Raw genomic sequence first — 19,376 nt, forward strand, 5'->3', positions numbered from 1 at the left:
TACCCTTTTTGAATTTCCTAGTTCAACAACGTACGTTCATCAAATACGACATCAGAATTTATGGAATCTTCTATAATTTCATTAATAACTTGTGCACTCTCTCCTAAATTACGGTATGCAATTACAATTCGTCCACGCACTTCATCAAATCTAGTTCTTCGGATGACAGTACTGCATATCTTAATTATACTAGAGAGCCACAGCATTAAGATAATGTTTAAAAATGTCGAGCAATAGTTGTCAAATTGAAACCACTCCTCGCCAGTCATAAAAGTCTCAAATCTTAGACATTTTTGCAACACTGGACATCATCCCGGACAGCAATAAAAAATCAGAATTGTACGGGTTAATCCAGGACGTATGTAGGACTAATTTACACAGTAAGGAGAAATTATTATATTCATATCACAACTAACTTTCTTGCATTGTTTGAGATATGATGCAATTAAGTTTGCTGATGTTCTCGGTCAGTGACACCAACAGACATAACGCCAGAGAGTCTCAGTAACAAAGGATATTTGTTGAGTAGGAATGGTGAAAGGATATATTTGTTTTTGCAACGCATATGTCCGTCTCATTTTTTCCCCTTATGTCTTTGTGGTCGTACGTGTTTACAATGAAGTTTTGGAAGGGGCTAGAAGGGGTTGCGACACGGAGGGGAGGGGGGGGGGAGTAGGACGCATGGGATAAGAAACAGCGTGCTCACTAGTGTCTCACAATGAGAGGAGAGTTGACAGTGAGTAGCTTACAAAGGGCCTCATACCGGTTGCTGCCAATCGAATGTAGGTAAACCTGTTCTTTCATTGTAAGTTCTAAACAACAATGGTAAATTTGACAACGTGAATTTTATGCCGTTGAAACTACAAAGGTTATGTTAGTTGAGATAGATGATAAGTTTTTCTCATTACTACATTCAAAGAAGAACAATCCAGAATACAGATATTTTTCTAAGTGCTACTCAACCTGTCGGTGTTAGGAAGAGTTTCTGACAGCTTCATCGTATGCGTGCTATGTGTTCGGGGAGTTCCGTTGAAAATTATTAATTTGTTTCTTCTCTTTTTAAGTTTAGAATTTTGCTTCGAGTTTCAGAGGACATCGGGACAATAAGGAGCTTACATTCAGCGTGTTCTTAAAACTTGGCATTTTATCCGATAAAACTCCGACTCTCCATTTTCAATGAAATTGAAAGTGGAGAGCGAAGTCAACACTTCGTTGTACATCCTGAGGTGCAAGCTGCTGTACGATATTTGAGAACGGTTCGAAGCACCTTCAGTACAGTGGACCACGGGGTGTAAAATTGTCGTGACACAGCACGCGCACTGCCTGACAATCGGGAATTGCGCGCAACGTTGTCTGCCATAGTAACAGCTATTTCAAAATGGTTCAAATGGCTCTGAGCACTATGCGACTTAACTTCTGAGGTCATCAGTCGCCTAGAACTTAGAACTACTTAAACCTAACTAACCTAAGGACATCACACACATCCATGCAAGACGCAGGAGTTGGAACCTGCGACCATAGCGGGAGCGCGGTTCTAGACTGTAGCGACTAGAACCGCTCGGCCACCTCGGCCGGCTAACAGCTATTTCTTCAAGCAACTATAGTGCAACCGATCGTCGGCCTCTTCCCGGAGGGACGCCCAGTTCTCTGATTCGTACTTCTTCACCATGCTCCGCACATCAGGTGGGGAAAAAGGACGCTTGCGTAATCCTTTCAGCTGGCAATATTCCCACAGTGCAGCTGAGCAATACTGTTGTTTTGATAATATAGCTTTACCAATTACGCACAGCTCCTTATGTCCAAGCTCATGTTGACACGTCAAAAAGTGCACTGTGACTAGTCATGTGTGTGAGTCTATGAATCACGATGACTGATTACGGCATCTGGTGATCATAGTTGGAACTGGGAGGTGGTGCTGTGACGCGTGGAAATCATGCAACTCATACTCTGGACATTTATGATAGCAAGTTTGGTACTCGTACGATAATTACTTTACATGTTATAAGGTGTTAAATAGAGGAAGTTTAATTGTAACCACCCGGTAGTACTTTGCTGCACTCATTCGCTAAGTGAGTACATGTCAGACTGCAAATTCAAATACTTATTTCTGGCAGTTAATACTTCCTTTACCTCTGGATATTGCTTATCAATGTGAAGAACATCAACTCCATCGTAGTTCGAAGTACACCTACACCTGGTTTACATGCTGTAAGACAAGAGCAAACCGTTTGCAATGTGACCATGACTAACATAGCACTGTGGTGACCACATGATATTTCGAGTAGAGGACACTTTTAGTTGTTCACTTACCGTTTCCTGCTGATTTTCTGTCTACTTTCAAACATTCAACATAGATATCTCTCAAAAGTTTGTAGTCCAAGAAGCACTTATTTTTCTTTACACCATCCCGTCGTTATTTTATGCACTAAGTGTTTTTCCTGCTAAACAGCACATAACAATTGTCAGGCAACAAATAAGAAGAACTCAGATAAATCCATAATTTTCTTTCTTTTTGAAGAATTGTTCTGGCACTTAGCTTATCTTTTATTTCAATATTTTGAGTTTATGCACACTTCCAAGTTACGTCGTTATCTAGGCTTCCCTGCAACTAAATGGCTCTCAGATCGCCGAGGGGGTGGGGGTAGTGAAGACAGAAGCACACAACTTCCAACAGTGCCATGGGTAGTAACGCACTTTGGTTTGCAAATATATCAGAGGTTTGTTGACAACTAGTTGCAGAATATCTGTACGCCACAAATTAATTTCATGTTCAGCAAAAGAAATCATATTACTTTAAACGCTCCCTCAGGACCATCTTTCTCTAGTGCATTGTGTTGGTTGAAACTATTCTAGAAGCAGAAAGAATAAGCTTTGTATGAAGTAAAGGGCTTCCTTACCTCGCAGACGTCTGGAATTATTTTTATGTTACAGCTGCAACACTTATTACAAGTTTATTACATAGAACTGTCAAATATTTGTTCCACTGGACTGAACTTTATCGCAAAGGTACGTCACTCACGAATCACAGGAGACTGAGCAAAATTCAAATGGCTCTTTGCACTATGGGACTTAACATCTGCGGTCATCAGTCCCCTGGAACTTAGAACTACCTAAACCTAACTAACCTAAGGATATCACACACATCCATGCACGAGGTAAGATTCGAACCTGCGACCGTAGCGGTTACGCGGTTCCAGACTGAAGTGTCTAGAACCGCACGGCCACACCGGCCAGCTTAGACTGAGCAAGGTGCCAAATTTGTTAAGATGCTATACGATTATTAAGATCTCTGATGGGTTGTTCAGATTTAGGTTTCCACAAATCATGTAAGGCGAATGAGAGTATGGTGTATTTGGAGCGGCCAGAAACTACGGTATGCACGATTTTATTTCTTTTACAGATAATACTGCAAGCTGTAGGATGTGGAGAAACTTTTTAATAGAGTCGAGGAGTAAAGTGTAAGATCCACAAAATACACTGCCTGACAATAAAAGTTCAGCACCCAGAAAGGACGGGTTAAAGGCATTTCTAATTATGCTGTGTGAGTCCGCTTACCAGTATCTCGTTGCCCCGTCTTTGGCCAGGATATGTGCACTGATACAGATGCGGAGGGTGTCACAAGGCCGCTCTACCTCTGAGGAGGCAAGCTGGCCTACAACTGATGTAAATGGTCCTATGTGTCTTATAGTTAGATAACGTAAAGAAAAATCACAGTAAAATTGCAGTGTTTTTTTTTTTCAAAGTCTGAGCAATAAAAGAAATTGCACTTGGAAGTAGTGGATTTCTAAGCAGCCTTGAAGAAGTAGTGTTGTCCTTCCAACGAAAGACAGTGCTGACTCTTGACATGCAGACAGGTAATGGGCCACAGCAGAGTCAGTCGACGTTGAAGACTATCGGTAGGTAGGTCATCACAGAGCAGACCCACTGTAGTCCTGGTGGAGATTACTATTGGTGGGCCACCAGAGGTGCAGACCCACTGCAGTCCTTGTAGAAATAATGGTATTGGTGGGTCATCAAAGGTGTAGACCCACTGTAGTCCTTGTAGAGATGGCGAGCAGTCATCTGTTTGACTGTGCAGGCGCACAATCACCATTGAAGAGTCTTGCGCATAATATAGCAGGTCCATAACCACCACTTGTGCACTCACAAAAATTGTTTTTGAAATGTCCTTACAACCAGCAATGCTGTTATCCAGTCCCTTACTGAATTATTAACACATGTGCAAACACTAGCAGTCCCTACTTCTCACATATTGTCCATATACTATGACCAACAGAAACGTGTGCAGTGAAATGTAATTTACAAGTTACTTAATTTGATGAACTGGTGTCAATTACAATTTTATAACATAAGAATACAATAACAAAGGTACAAAGTACATCTTTAAAGAACATAACAATACAGATAACATTTGCAGTAGTACAGGCTTTACAAAAGAATCGAAATAGCAAATACATCAGTGTTACAAAAATTACGACATAAGTACATACATAAAAGATCAGAATAACTTTTGAAACATCAACTTCACACATGAGCATTAGAACAAAACAGAATAAATAATGTGTAAACATCTTTACTAAGTAAATAACATGTTATTAATGCAAATTATATTTGAGGATAACAGTATTCCTCATCATAGTGAATGTAGCTTAGTATTAGAAGAGAAAAAATTCTATGAAACAGTACACAGAGACAGGAAGAAAATAAATACACAAGGGTACACAAACACATAGTGGGATAACACAAAAGGAAAGGACAGGTTTTGTTTTCAGTGTAACATTTGGTACTGCAGTCCAACCCAAAACTTCATTCTGTAGATCTCTCGTCATATCTCAACATTTGTTTCCACCAAAAATATCCTATCCAAGCATGCTTTCTGTATCTTGTTCACATCCTCTTTCAAAAATAGTTTTTCTCCACTGTACACTACTTTTTTTTTGGCCATACCATTTCCTTATAGCTTCTCAATGCATTTCTTCCAATTCATCATAGTTAGTTTCTTATATAGTCTACCCCCTCTTAAGCTAACTTAAACCTACTGAGCTCAGATGCTAAACTAAGGGATGACGCAATGCAGATGCACTAAACAAATTAACACAAACAGCAATGACCCAAAAAAATGCAGATTTGCAAAGCAAGCAGCAGTAAATTAATAACTTATATCTAAACATGACAAATCCACAAGCAGAAAAAATAGTATACTAAAGACAACAATGCAGATAAGGGAAAGTTATAATCACATCTTAATGTCTATGTAATTAAAGTGGTGAACCACAAAAACTAATGCTACAATAAATTATCAAGTAATTGAAAAGAAAATTATATATACAGTTACTGTTATTAGTCGCTTCTTATTGCTGTTTCCATTCCAAGAGCTCTTTTTTCGAAGAATGTGGATCATAAAATAATTATTTAATAGATCTGTTGACAGAAAGTGTTCACATTAGCAAATGCATTTAATTTTATTTTAAAAAACCAATGCTGCAATACAGCTGGAAAACAGATATCAAATGAAATCTAGCAACTATGTAAGGCAAAACATAAAAATATCATTCAATAGTCATGTGACATTTCATAAGTTAGTAGAAATTCTCTCAACTCTCGTAGAAAGACGCTTCTCATTATCAGGTGTGCAGAAGTAAATAAGTAATGAGCGAGTCGTTTTTGCGATGCTTTCTACAAAGGAATGTCAATAGCGAGGATAATGGCCTCCCTTTTTTTTGTGCCTCTGAAAGGCACACACTAATGGCTTGTTTCCAGGTGGCTGTCACCCAGCTGGGTGCCCACGACGCATTACGTGCAGGTGGTCCCTTAACTGTCTTACCGAAATATTTACGACACCAGTTTCCCCTACAGTGGCAGTCATATATAAAAAATTTCACAGGTCAAGAATTTGCGTTACACATCTGTAGATTAATATAACAGTGTCCAAAAAGTTTTCGTGGGCATTGTAATACATTCAAGCATTTACATACATTTCATAACTCTTAAAGTACGATTCTTGTTTTCAACAACCTTTTTCACAAACCAGAGTCCCTAACCACTACTCATTATTCCTTACCTTATTCGCCGACACTTCTTCAATATTTCATCATAACAGATACGTAGCATAATCAAATAACTCATATAGCATCAGCTTATTGATCCTAAACATACCGCAACAGCATAATACTCATAGTCATCGTAATAACAACATCATAACACCTCAGTCAAATTCTCAAAATCGTCGTAGCTCCTTCCACTAATTTCGAAACACATAAAAAATTCTCTGCTCATGTCAAAAGTGTCATCTACCTCAAACGTACTTTAAAAATCATGATAAAGCTCTCATAGTATCACAATGGTTCCGAAAAAATATGAAGGGTTCACATACAATTTCCTAAGTGCAAAGTTATCCAGCTGTGTAATTGTGTAAACATCTGTCACTGACGTAGTAAAAAAAATGTTTGTTTCTCAGTTAAATGATCAGATAGCTGTGTAATTTATGTGTTAGAGAAATATGGTACCGATGTGTAAAGTTGTATAAGCAAATACCATATTAGCTAGGGCTCCTTGTGCTTGCCATACACATGGTACACAAAGTAAGCGTGTATCCCCCTGAGGATTAATGTAATTATATCCTCAGGTGTTACAGATTACAGCAATGGAATGAAATGTATCCCTGAAAACTTTCTTTGTAATTCAAATATGTTGAAAAATAAATGGTTTAAGTACAAACTTAATCACTCAAATGCGTGTCCTGTAGCGCTAAAAGACTTGCTGTAAGACAATCTCTGTGGATGTGCCATAGTTATCGTCCTCCGAAAGCTAAGTTCTGCAAAAGTCAATGTACTTACCTCATGATAAACAAAAGTGAAATGCTTTGCGTATAGATATCGTAGTTACTACGCTTATTGCTGTGATGAAGTAAGTACTGTACTATAACGTATTGTTGTGCTACAGAGAAGGCTGTCTCATTGTAGCTGTACCACAAAGTTACTACTAAAACATGTTTTCCTTTCCAGAAGAATTCAGAAAAACTGTGCAGATATAAAACAGATACACCGCAAAAGCACAATGTAAATTGTGTCACACATTAGTAGCGTCGTGATATAATCGTGTAGCTATCAAAGAAACCAAACGCTAAGTCATCTTTAATCTCACAGAAAGTACTTCAGATAAAGAATGTCTTTTCAACTGAACCAAAATGTTGCATTAAAACCTCATTAACAGTATATGTTCTAAGTATGTAAGCCTTATAGTCGTTACGTAATCGTGCAACTAACAAGCAAGAATGTACAAATAACAACACTGTGTCGTCTGTTCACTATAACAATGCATTCGTAATTTCTGTTTAAAAATGTTCCCTAGGTTCTAGACTGGATAGTTAACTTCAAAACATTGTTGCATGCTAACAGTTTCTCAGTGTGACAAAGCATACTAGAAATGTGAAATGAAATGTTTTTTGGCAAAGACAAAGTTAAAAAGCAGATTATATTTCAATAAACTGTTTTACATGTGAAATGTGGTGCAATCTTTTATTCTTCCTAGTGTGCAGAGTTTCAGTCTCAACGCAATTATCATGTGGTTACGTCGGTAAGGAACACTGGAATTTTGCTCAAGTTTAGCTTATGTTATTTTTCTCTGAGCCAGCCGGCGCACGTGGCTGCCTGCGGTGCGAGTCATTGTCTGTCTCTTTGTTGGCGCGCGTCGTTATTGGAATTAGGAGACCTAACTTCTACAAATTCACCTTGCCGAGAGGGCCCTGCTCTGTTTGAATCCCGCCAGTTCTGATGCAATTCAGGTCTGTCGTTACGATCATATCGTCTGTCGTCATGTCGGTAATTTCTGTAATTAATTTCTTGTCGGTCACGTGGTGGAGAATTTCTCCCTGAATCGTAACTGTGCGCTGGACCGTTGCGTCTGAAGTTATTCCGTCTCCCTTGATAATAATTATTTTGGTTCCCGTATTGTCTGTTTCTCTGATTGTCTCTGTGATATTCATTACTACGGAAATGCGATCTTTCTCTGTAACTATTACTCTGCCAGTGGTTGTCATATGGGTGGTGTCTGTTTTGGTCACGATTTGTGTTGTGAGAATGGCCTTGTTGTGTCCAGTTATTGTTTCTTTCATTGCGGAATTGCGACGGATGTGACCTGTAGTGATTGTTTTCCTGTTTTCGCATCCCGCGACTGTCTGTGTCAATTTCTAATTCTTGTAAGAGTCCCTGAAAAGCTTCAATGTCGTCTTTGGAACGTCCTGCCAAAATAATATGCCGTAAATGTTCCGGTAATTTGATTAAACAAATGCGGATGAGTTCTGATGGGCTGTATGGGTTTGAAAGATACTGATTCTTATGTAACATGTCTTCAAAATATTTCATAAGACTGGAAAATTCAGATTGTTCGAAATGTTTCATCATTATGATGCTATGTTTTACTCGGTCTTGTGTAGCTTGAGACCAATATGCTGAGAGGAAGGCATGATAAAATTCTCCTTCACTGTGGCAATCGTGAATGACCGATCACATTCTTACAGCTGGTTCATCCACCAAGTAGCCACACATAAATTCTAATCTGTGCTCTAATGACCAGTTTGGAGGAAAACAATGAGAGAATTGGTAAAGCCACGGTTGTGGATGAATGTCGTTGCCAGAATTCTTAAATGTTTTGAATTTATGTGTAGTAATGAACAGCTTATAGTCAAAATCATCATGTCGGCGAGTCGCATGTCGGTCATTGTTACATCGTTTCGGCGGTTCCATCTCAAAATTCAGTGTACCTTGCCAATTTCTTTCATGATTTCCGAAATGCCCTGTGTTATTATATTGTGGTAGTTCTGTATTGTTAAGTTCCTCTTCCCGTACTGGGGCGCGAGTGTCCTCTGAAATATGTAATTCTTGTATTACTTCAGCCAACTGATCTTGTACTTCCCGCAATTCTCTTTTGTACTGTGTGTTGATTTGATTTTGATTCTGTTTGAATTTTCTAATTTGTTCAGTGTCAGTGAAGGCTACAGGTTTTGTGTCATTCAGATCATCATCTACCTTTGTAGATAAGTTAGTGAACTGATCTGAAAGTTCGGCTACTTTATCCGATAGTGAAATTATTTCCTCTGTGTGTCTTTCTGAACCAATTTTCAGAGTATCTACTGTGTCCTTTAAGTTCGCTTGAGTTTTTGCAAGTTGCGTAACCGAATCGGTAGATGCAACTGAGTCAATTTTAGCTTGCAAGGTCTCATGATTTTCATGAACAATAGTTTGCAGTTCTTTTATGGCTGCTTCGTGATTCTGTAATGCATTTTGATGCCGCGAAAAAATAGGTTGGAAATGCTCACAAATTTGTGTTTTTACGTCATTACAGACTTTTTGACATTTCGATTCGATGTTATGTAACTCATTAGTTAAATATTCACGTGTTTGTTCAAGTGTGGTGTCTAACTTTTGAAGCTTTTGTTCCATTGTGTCTAACTTTTGAAGATTTTGTTCCATTGTGTCTAACGTTTGAAGCTTTTGCTGTGTTTGTCTCTGATTTTGTTCCATTGTGTCTAACTTTTGAAGATTTTGTTCCATTGTGTCTAACTGTTGCTGTGTTTGTCTCTGATTTTGTTACATTTGCTGCATTAATTGCAATAATAATGTATTAGTGTCTGGAATCTGTTCCTCTATGCTTTTCGGCAGTGCATTTGCACCGGCAACATTCACATTTTGACAAGCAGAAAATGTGTCTTGACTTATTTGAGAAAACGGTGAGGACGGAAAACCTGAATGTACAGTATTTCCTAGGTTGTGTCCTGTCGTTTCGGATTCCTGACGCCAGCTGTTGCCGACCGATCGATCGATAATGCTTCCCTGTTCACTACCTGTTTCACTGTCTACACCATTATTTGACGCCCGCTCCATTTCCCTATGCACTATTACCAAATTACTACTTTAAACATTAGTTAATTCATTATATGGTGGCGCTAACATACTGCTTTCGTCTTCACTGTCATTTCTCAGTTTACTTTGGAGCCTAGTATTACGTTTTTCACACGCCATGTTTGTCACAATATTTCACACGACAACACAGAAAAACACAATTTGAAGAGCAAAAATAAGAGAACACATTAACATAGCACTGAAAATAATATCTAGTTAATTGCAAGCGCAGCTTGGTGCAAATCTACATGCATGCCCCAACTGTTTTACTGTACAACAATGAAAGACTACAACTACAAACGAGATTCTCTCTACAATTACGCGCTAGCAATAAACAAAATCTACACTTATTACACAAACTACAAGAAAAAAATCAGAAGATTCCAGTGAGGTATCCTCGGCTAAGGGTCGTCATATGAAACGTCCCCTTAGAAAAATTGATACACGACTGTGCTTAAATTGACACACAATAGTTTTTAGCGCAACGCAAACTGACTTTCAATAATCCCTACGAAAGAATGGCCCTGACTAACATTAACCTATACGTTTCACAAATCACTTACCTCACAAAAATCTTCGTTACTCGAAGTACTGCAATACAGCGAGCGCCACTACTGCCAGCTAACTAAAAGATTCAAACTACGGAAGTCACTAACTACTGATAGGCATAGTTTACCTTAATAGTCATAATATATAAATTAGTTCGTGACATCCTGTCTTACAAATTACAAAACTCCGCCATCTCTCTCGCCACGTCCACCACTGCTGGCGGCTCAACTCCAACTGCGCAACGCTACGCGCTGTTAGCATCCAGCTGCCGCTGCCCGACACTACAATGGCAGACAACAATGCAAACTAGCCACAGACTGCGCACAGCACAGCCAGTGTTTTTTCATACAGAGTGCTATGTGGCGTTACCAATAAGAAAACCTAAACAGCCTACTTACATGTCTATTGGTTGAAGAGTTATGAGTGTGTGAGATTTCGGCCGCTAGTGAAAATTCCGCGTGGCATATTCCGCATTTCATTATTGAATAATTGGCGAGCATTCCTTTTATAAAAGCCCACTGGTAAGACCGAATGTGAAACTCAGTTATAATAGCGGATCAGTGACTGTGAGATTGTGTGTATTCAATCGGGTCGGACTGATTTTGAATCTGGCTGCTTTTGCGTGTGAAACCTCTAGTTGTGACTGTGACTGGTAAGACCGTATATCACTAAATAAGGTTTAGGTAGTCATTTCCCTCTATTTTCTAAGCAATAACCATAATGGCCATGGAATTTTCGGACGCTTATTTGAGTAAAAAATACACCATATTCCCGCCAGAAATCTTGATAAATATGAAAGTGCAGGAACAGTTTTTCACTGCTAGAGTTATGCTGCCCCAGCAGGGTAGGCATTAGGTGGCATTTTTCTTCAATGCTGCTTTTTCCCTGCCAAGTAAGTACCTACTTTTCCAGAGTGAAGGAACGTCGAGTGGTAGGTGGACATTATAATACGAGCACCCCGAGGTACGAACCGACCCCGCCCCACCGCAAGCGTTCGACAATATTAAATGGTGCAAGATGTTGGAAATTCTGACAAAAATAGGGGTAAGCTATAGGGAGAGTCGGCTAGTATACAATATGTACAAGAGCCAAAAGGGAATAATAAGAGTGGACGACCAAGAGCGATGTGCTCGGATTAAAAAAGGAGTAAGACAAGAATGTAGTCTTTCGCTCCTTCTGTTTAATCAGCAATCGAAGAAGCAAGAAGGAAATAAAAGAAAGATTCAGCAGTGGAACTGAAATTCATCATGACAGGATATAATGATACGATTCGCTGATGACATTGCTATCCTGAGTGAAAGTGATGAATTACACAATTTCCTGAATGGAATGCACTTTCCACTGAGTACAGAAAATGGATTGGAGTAAATTGGAGAAAGAAGAAAGTAATGAGGAGTAGCAGAAATGAGAACAGCGAGAAACTTAACATCAGGACTGGTGGTCACGAAGTGGATGAAGGTAAGGTATTCTACTGCCTAGGCAGCAAAATAACTAATGATGGATGGAGCAAGGACATCGATAGCAGACTAGCACTGGCAAAAACCTCACTCTTGGCAAAGAGAAGTGTGCTCTTATCAAACATAGGCCTTAATTTGAGGAAGAAATTTCTGAGAATGCATGTTTGAAACACAGCATTGTATAGTAGTGGAACATGGACTGTGGAAAAATCGGAACAGAAGGGAATTGAAGTGTTTGAGATTTGGTGATATAGACGAATGTTGAAAATTAGGTGGATTGATAAGGTAAGGAATGAAGATGTTCTGCGCAGAATTAGAGAGGAAAGGAGTACATGGAAAATACTGACAAAGAGAAGGGATATGATGATAGGACACAGTCACAGTCAGTCACAGAGACTCAGCCCAGTGGCAGATAGAGTTAGTTGCAGTCGCAGTCGTATCAGCTCAGTTACTATTCTAGTCGCCACTGTGTGGGGAGACTCTGACTAGAGCGGAGCGCTTGCTGGTGTTGCTCCGATTCCGGCATTCTCGCTCGCCGCGCCAACATGCCTGGACGCCAGAAGGGAAGGCGAGGAGAACAAGTTGCCGCGATCGTTAGCCTCCTGCGCCAAGCGCTTGGACTGGACAGCAAGCAGAAGAGAAAGAAACCTGTACAGTGCTTCCGCTGTTAGAACCTGCTGCACTTCGCCGCGGATTGCACAGGAGTACTCGCGTGTTTGAAGTGTTCAAAGCCGCACCTCGCACGCAACTGTACGAAGCCCAGGCAAGCCGCTGCTACATGTTGTAATTGCGGCGGTTTTCGCGCCGCCAACCACCGTGGCTCCAGTTACCTCAAGAGCTGTGGCCGCGGGAGGTAGCGGCACACACACCGACAGCGAATTACTGCGCAAGAAGACGTGACAATGAATCAAGAAGCGGTAAATGCTCTGCGCGCGCATCACGCCGCTGGCACTTCTGCCGGTGCTGTCGCGAGTGGAGGGCCGTGCTGCTGCAACCCCTACAGCATTCACAAGAGCGACGATGCTGTCGCCAACGCAGTTGCCGCTCTCAAATCTGCCGTGGCAGGGGAGGGGGCTGCACTTCGGGCCGAGGTGGACGAGGTACACCTCCAGCTCGCGCAGCTCCGCGAGTTGCTGGCTTGCAAGTCTCGCAAGGGGCGAGAAGTTACGAATTCCACCATCGCCACGCAGACGGACGCTCTCCCGGCTCCTGCGGTAACGCAGGGCCCTGTGGGGGTGCCCACGGAGGTGGCAAACGAGATGTCTGCCCCTCCTCGAAAGAGGAGGGCCAGCGGAAACAAGATTCCGAGCCAGCTCCACCAGCAATACGAGATGACGTGGCCAAAGGCATCGTAATGCCCGCCCGCCCTTCCTAGGACAAGGCGGGACTGCCGCTGTTGGGAGATGAAGTCACAACTGCTGCGCCCATCCAAGAACAGGACACAGAAGAGGTAGTCCACACGCCGCCAGCAGAGACAGAGATCACTGCGCAAGAACTGCTGAAGATGGTCGCAAAATCATTGCGTGACAAGACGTTCGCGCATCTCAATACCCCGTACCCTTTCACCTCCTCCAATGTTCCTAAACCACCACTACCCCATAAGCCTTATGATTTCGGCTGGGCAATTGAAAATCTGACCGCCGTCATTCCTAAAAGGGACTTGGACCTTATAAACCGCTTCCCTATTTTTACCGACTATGACTAGCAGCGTATAATCGCTGCTATTCCGAGAGTTAAGCAGAAGAAGAACAAACATTCATCTTCCTCTCGCCGCTAGTTTCGTAGCACCCATTGTGTTTTATCCTGTCGAGCTCAGACACGTTTTAGCAAACCCTTTTTAATCCCAGTCAATTTTACCTTATACTTGTGGAGTAAATGTCAATTGACAAGAGACTCCGATATTGTAGACCACCTCCACCTTAGGGGAGGTTGTCCATACTAGAGAGCTGCAAGCAAAACTATTATAGTTTGCGTCTGTCAGTTCACGTCACCGGCTACACGAGTGTAGTGTTGATAGTGGAACTTGTACTTCACCAGTGGCGAGGCCAACATGGACTATTGCGGAAGAGCTTGTACTACAACACATGGACTAGCTCATAGACGAATATCTGTCTGTTCTGCTTAATAAAGAACCATGTTAATAGATGTTTTCAGTTGTGTTGTAGAAAGGGGATACCGGTCAGCATCCTCTCCTTGATTCCTCTGTTACAAGACTCTACAGTTTCAACGATGACACAAAAGGAAGAATGGGATCTCTTCTCATATAGCCGCTATACTTGCAGACACTTGTCACCCGGAGTAGTACATAACTGCGATTCATTTATGAACACAATGAGACGCCATTCATCCTTCATTGTGATTCACCGGCACGTGGACAACGAGTATGACTTCTTTCAAGTTCCCATTCTTCCCAACATCGGGACACTTTCACTTCCCAAAGCACCACAAATCCGGGTACTGCACGATTCGAGCAGCCGATCGAAGGGGGGCCCACAGAAAGGCCCCTTTGAAACTTGTCAGGTACTGATAACGCTTTGTGGCCGAAATATGCTTCATTTACACCTCCTTCAAGGAGGTCACTCAACACCTCAAACTGTTTACGCCCCTTATCTACCCTAGCAGACTGTGTAACAACACTAAACACGAACAATACTAATGAGCTCACGTGGCCGTCCTGTCTGCCACAGACAATTAAAACTCTAATTCTTTATATGCCATCCGATGGTGTATATGTGTACGAAGCTACGTTGACAGAATTAAAGCAGAGAAAATTGAAGAAAAATTTCTTCGCGTCACCGATCTCATTAAAAATAGAATGCCGAATATAAAATGCTAGGAAGAAATAAAATTAAGAGACTTGGTTACAACTGAAAGGACACTTCCTATTTGCCTATGTTTCGGCTTATATGAAATCTATGAACAGAATGTATAGTACGAAGATATTTGCTCATCTTTTCACACGTAAATTGTAATGTTCTCAGTTCCTCCGGCTGCAAACATAGGTTATTCCGCTTTTTTTAGCGTTTTCACTTTTATTATTTTCATCAGGTGTTCTCTCCTATTGATTAAGCATTCAAATGAGCAGTTTTCTCCCTACTACCTTCTGATTTTCAGTTGTCTTAAAATAAATTAAAAATACAAGTACAAGGGTTCTTCATCTTCTCCTGGTGAAAGTTGAGTTAAGTGGGTGCAAAGATAGACGTACATTTTGTTAATGAAAGCGACGTTCAGAATATTTGTGTGTGGACTGAGTTAATTAATAACCTGTTCATGATTTTATCTCATTATATTATTAGAAGGACAGAGAAGAGAGCGATTCGGAAAGGACAGAAAAGATTTCTTCTGCAAGTCACTGTCTATTATTGATAAAAATGTTTCTGGGTTCAAGCCGCGTCCAGTGGTTTGAAATCCACGAACTTTCGGCGGAGTCCTCCTCGGCCATTGTCAAGTAGTGACTGTTGAATGATTGGTGCTTATGTAGCCGCGCTGCCTTCAGTGACGGCACTGGTGCTCCCTCCAGTGCCATATATGGTAATGTTCTCATTGCGCACTTGCCGCTCCCTCTTCAACTTTCCGATGGCCGGGCTCTAAGATGGGCTTAACTGTAGGTCGCCATCTTTATTGAGGACACTGTCAGAAATTTTTAACTCCATCGCTTATAACACTTCCCAAAAATTAGTTGTCCGCGTAGTAGCAGATGTCTCGGCAAATGCAATACGGTGTCAGTTTTCTAAAGCAAGTTCCGCCACCGTTGATTTCTCAGGATACCGTAGGCGAAAACTTCTATGGTGTTCCACATGGCGCTGTTCAAAAGTACGTACAGTCTGTCCGATATAGTACACACCGGTATTTTATATACTCCTATCCTTCTGAGTCCAACATCGTCTTTTACAGGCCTCATTACCTGTCGAATTTTACCGGTCCCCTAAAACCCGTACCAATTAATGCTTGTATAGAAGCCGACTGTTCTTTGCTGTTATTGAGCCACAGAACGGCAAGAACGCAAACTTCTTCGTGCCCTCCTCGGTGGTCTTCCGCTTATGTTTCTTATGCAAGGTGGTTTGCGAAATCTGGCGGTTGTGTAGCTGTTCTCTTTGAAGTCTTTCCGTAAGTGGCTCAGTTACATCAGACGGCTTTCAGCGTCTGAAACTACTTCCGCTGGATGCAACAATGTCCTCAGAACAGAAATTTTCTACGAAGGGTGGAGGTAGCTGGTAGCATGCACATATCGGTCTGTATGGGTGGTTATCCGATAAACACTGTGACTGATACCCACTATTCTTTCCGGCGGACGAGGACGTCTAGAAAAGGTAAGGCACCATCTGTCTTTACTTCCATCGTAAATCTGATGCTATCATGGATGCTGTTGAAGAGGTTATCCCAGCTTGTTGCGTCCACGAGGGCGTATATTACGCTGTCTATTAGAGTAGACGGTAGTGCACTGAACTTACACGCTTTTTCAGACTCATGGGTAACCAATCTGAAATTTGGAGAGATCTTATGTGGATAAACGCCGTCATCACGTTCGTAATTCTGTGGATTTCGAAAAACGTCTCGACAACTTCAAACTGTAAGACTCAGGTATCCTGGTGAGTTATGACGTTGTTTCATTACTCATCAAGGGTGCCTCTTCGAGAGTCAGTTGAGCTTATTGCACAGAAATTTGACGAGAAGACGACCGACCTTTTCAAGCACGTTCTGACCTCCATGTATTTTCTCTTTAGTGGAGAATACTATGAAAAAACAGAGGGAGTCGCAATGGGGAGCCCACTCTCGCCTGTGATCGCGAATTTCTAAATGGAGTACTTCGAGGAGGAAGCTTTAGCGTCATCCAAATGGAGACCTACTTGTTATCTACGTTATGTGGATGACACGTTCGTGATCTGGCCCCACGCATGGGACAAGCTCCTAGACTTCCTTACACACCTGAACTCCTTACATCCGAACATCAAATTCACTATGGAGACCGAAGCAGAAGGAAGATTACCATTCCTGGACGTCATAGTAAAAAGAAAAGCAGATGACACCCTAGGCCACGGGATATACAGGAAGAAAACGCGCACCGACCTGTATTTGCATTCGGATAGGTACCACCACCCTAAGCAAAGGGATGGGGTGCTAAACACTCTGGTGCACAGGGCGCGCACCATCTATGATGCAGAGAGTCTGCCCCAAGAGCTGGAACACCTCAATCTGTATTCCGGAAAAAAGGGTACTTGGAATGACAAATGCGTGTGAAATCTTATGGAACTTAACTGCTAAGGTCATCAGTCCCTAAGCTTACACACTACTTAACCTAAATTATCCTAAGGACAAAAACACACATCCATGCCCGAGGGAGGACTCGAACCTCCGCCGGGACCAGCTGCACAGTCCATGACTGCAGCGCGTTAGACAGCTCGGCTAATCCCGTGCGGCTCGGAATGACAGATCAGACGCACTCTCCGCCCCACATCCACAGTACAGCGTGTGGAGACGAAAGAGGTCACAGTGAAAGATATAGCCACTGCCCATATATTGTATACTGGCGCACTATCGGGGAAAACAGGACGAATATTGAGCAAACACCGAGTAGTAACTGTCTTTTGCCCATGAAATAATATACAAGCATTATTGGGAAGTTTCAAAGACGATTTCGGTTTGCAGAAGGCCGGCATATACCAGGTTCCTTGTGAGTGTGGGAAGACTTACATTGGACAGAGAGTGCGCACCATCGAAGATCGTTGCCGAGAACATCAGAGGCACACTCGACATGGGTACCCCAACAAGTCGGAGGTCGCAGAGCACTGTTTGTCCGAAAATCACGAAATGGACTACCAACATACCAGGGTCTTGGCACAGACATCTAAATTCTGGGACAGCGTCGTAAGAGAGGCTATCGAAATTGGTACTAGGGACGGACTCATCAACTGAGATTGCTACTACAACCTCCTCAGAACATGGGAACCAGCACTAATTAAAAAGACGCTCAGCGAAGGAAACGAACGGGCGACTAGGGCGCACGAGGCAATTTCACCGACGCCACCACAGCTGCCGTCGCCAGCGTCTCAGCGACCGCTGACGCGCGGGCGCGGACCACGGAGAGAACGCCTCGTGAGAGGAGGGGATTTAAGACGGTCGCCCGTCGTCAGGAGCTCAGTTCGTCACCGCACCTGACGATGGCGACATGTCTGATCGCCGATATATTGTGCCCTTTGGACACTATAGACCGGCAGTACACCGTGGACTGTTCGTGCATTAATGATATTAACTGACCTGTGTTTTCTGTAGACTTCGAATTAATGTTTGCTGGGGATGTATTATATTGTTAGGTCCAGGAAGTTGCTTATTTTGTTGTCTTATGATTCTAATGTGAATTCCATGTTGGGATGAAGCTCATTTAATGTTTTGGATTTCTGTTGAATGTCTGTATTGGAACCGTGTATCAGTAGCAGGGTGTCATCTACGTAACGGTAATAATATATAATTTTCTTTGCAAGTGCGTTTGTGGAGCTTAAAAATGTGTCAGCTATGGTGCCAACTATGCTGCACCCCGTAGTTACTCCAACCTTTTGTGTGTGTAAGGCATTATTGAACTGAAAGTAATACCGACTTTGTACTAGTTTTAAAAGTTCAATGATATCCTGTATTCCTCCAACAGATAGTTTTGTATTTTGTTGTGAGTTGTTTTCTATAGTATTAATTTTTAGTTTTTTGCAATGTTGGTGTCCATATTGGCGATGCCAAACGACACGAATTTCCAGTCTTTGGAATTATTAAGTCTTTTATGTTGTTTATTATGTTCTTGGGCTTTTTTATTGTGAATCGTTTTTGATATCTATTCATTTTGTGAGTAGGGTGTTCACCTTTCTAACAATAAGGTTGGTTAGGCTGTCTATACAGTTAATCACTGGTGCATTGGGATTTGTGCTTTGTGAATGTTTGGTTGTCCATGTAGTTTAGGTGTACTTCGCTTCATTACTGTGTACAAGGATGGGAAAAAATCGCAAAATCAATGAGTTGTGCGACATAAACGAAAATCGGTAGACCTATTTCTACATCTGAAAGATGGGATGTATTCAAATTACGAGCCCGTCCATAAGAATGGCGCTGGTAGCGCCAGTATGGAGATCCATATCAGGTTTGCTTCAAATGGTTCAAATGGCTCTGAGCACCATGGGACTTAACTTCTGAGGTCTTCAGTCCCCTAGATCTTAGAACTACTTAAACCTAACTAACCTAAGGACATCACACACATCCATGCCCGAGGCAGGATTCGAACCTGCGACCGTAGCGGTCGGCAGTTCATTAGTCTACATTACGAGCCTCGTGGCCGTTAACGTACCGGTTACCTGCTCTGGACATTGACGTAAATTCAGGCAGTGTATTTTCCTCATCGTGTTGTCGTTGTCCAGCACGGTGTTTAGTTTGACAGCTCAATGTATAATTGGTTGTGGGCGCCAATACCTTCTACGTTGTTCCATTGAATTCC

The sequence above is a fragment of the Schistocerca gregaria genome, chromosome 1 (genome assembly GCF_023897955.1).
Source record: "Schistocerca gregaria isolate iqSchGreg1 chromosome 1, iqSchGreg1.2, whole genome shotgun sequence".
NCBI classification, from domain to species: domain Eukaryota; kingdom Metazoa; phylum Arthropoda; class Insecta; order Orthoptera; family Acrididae; genus Schistocerca; species Schistocerca gregaria.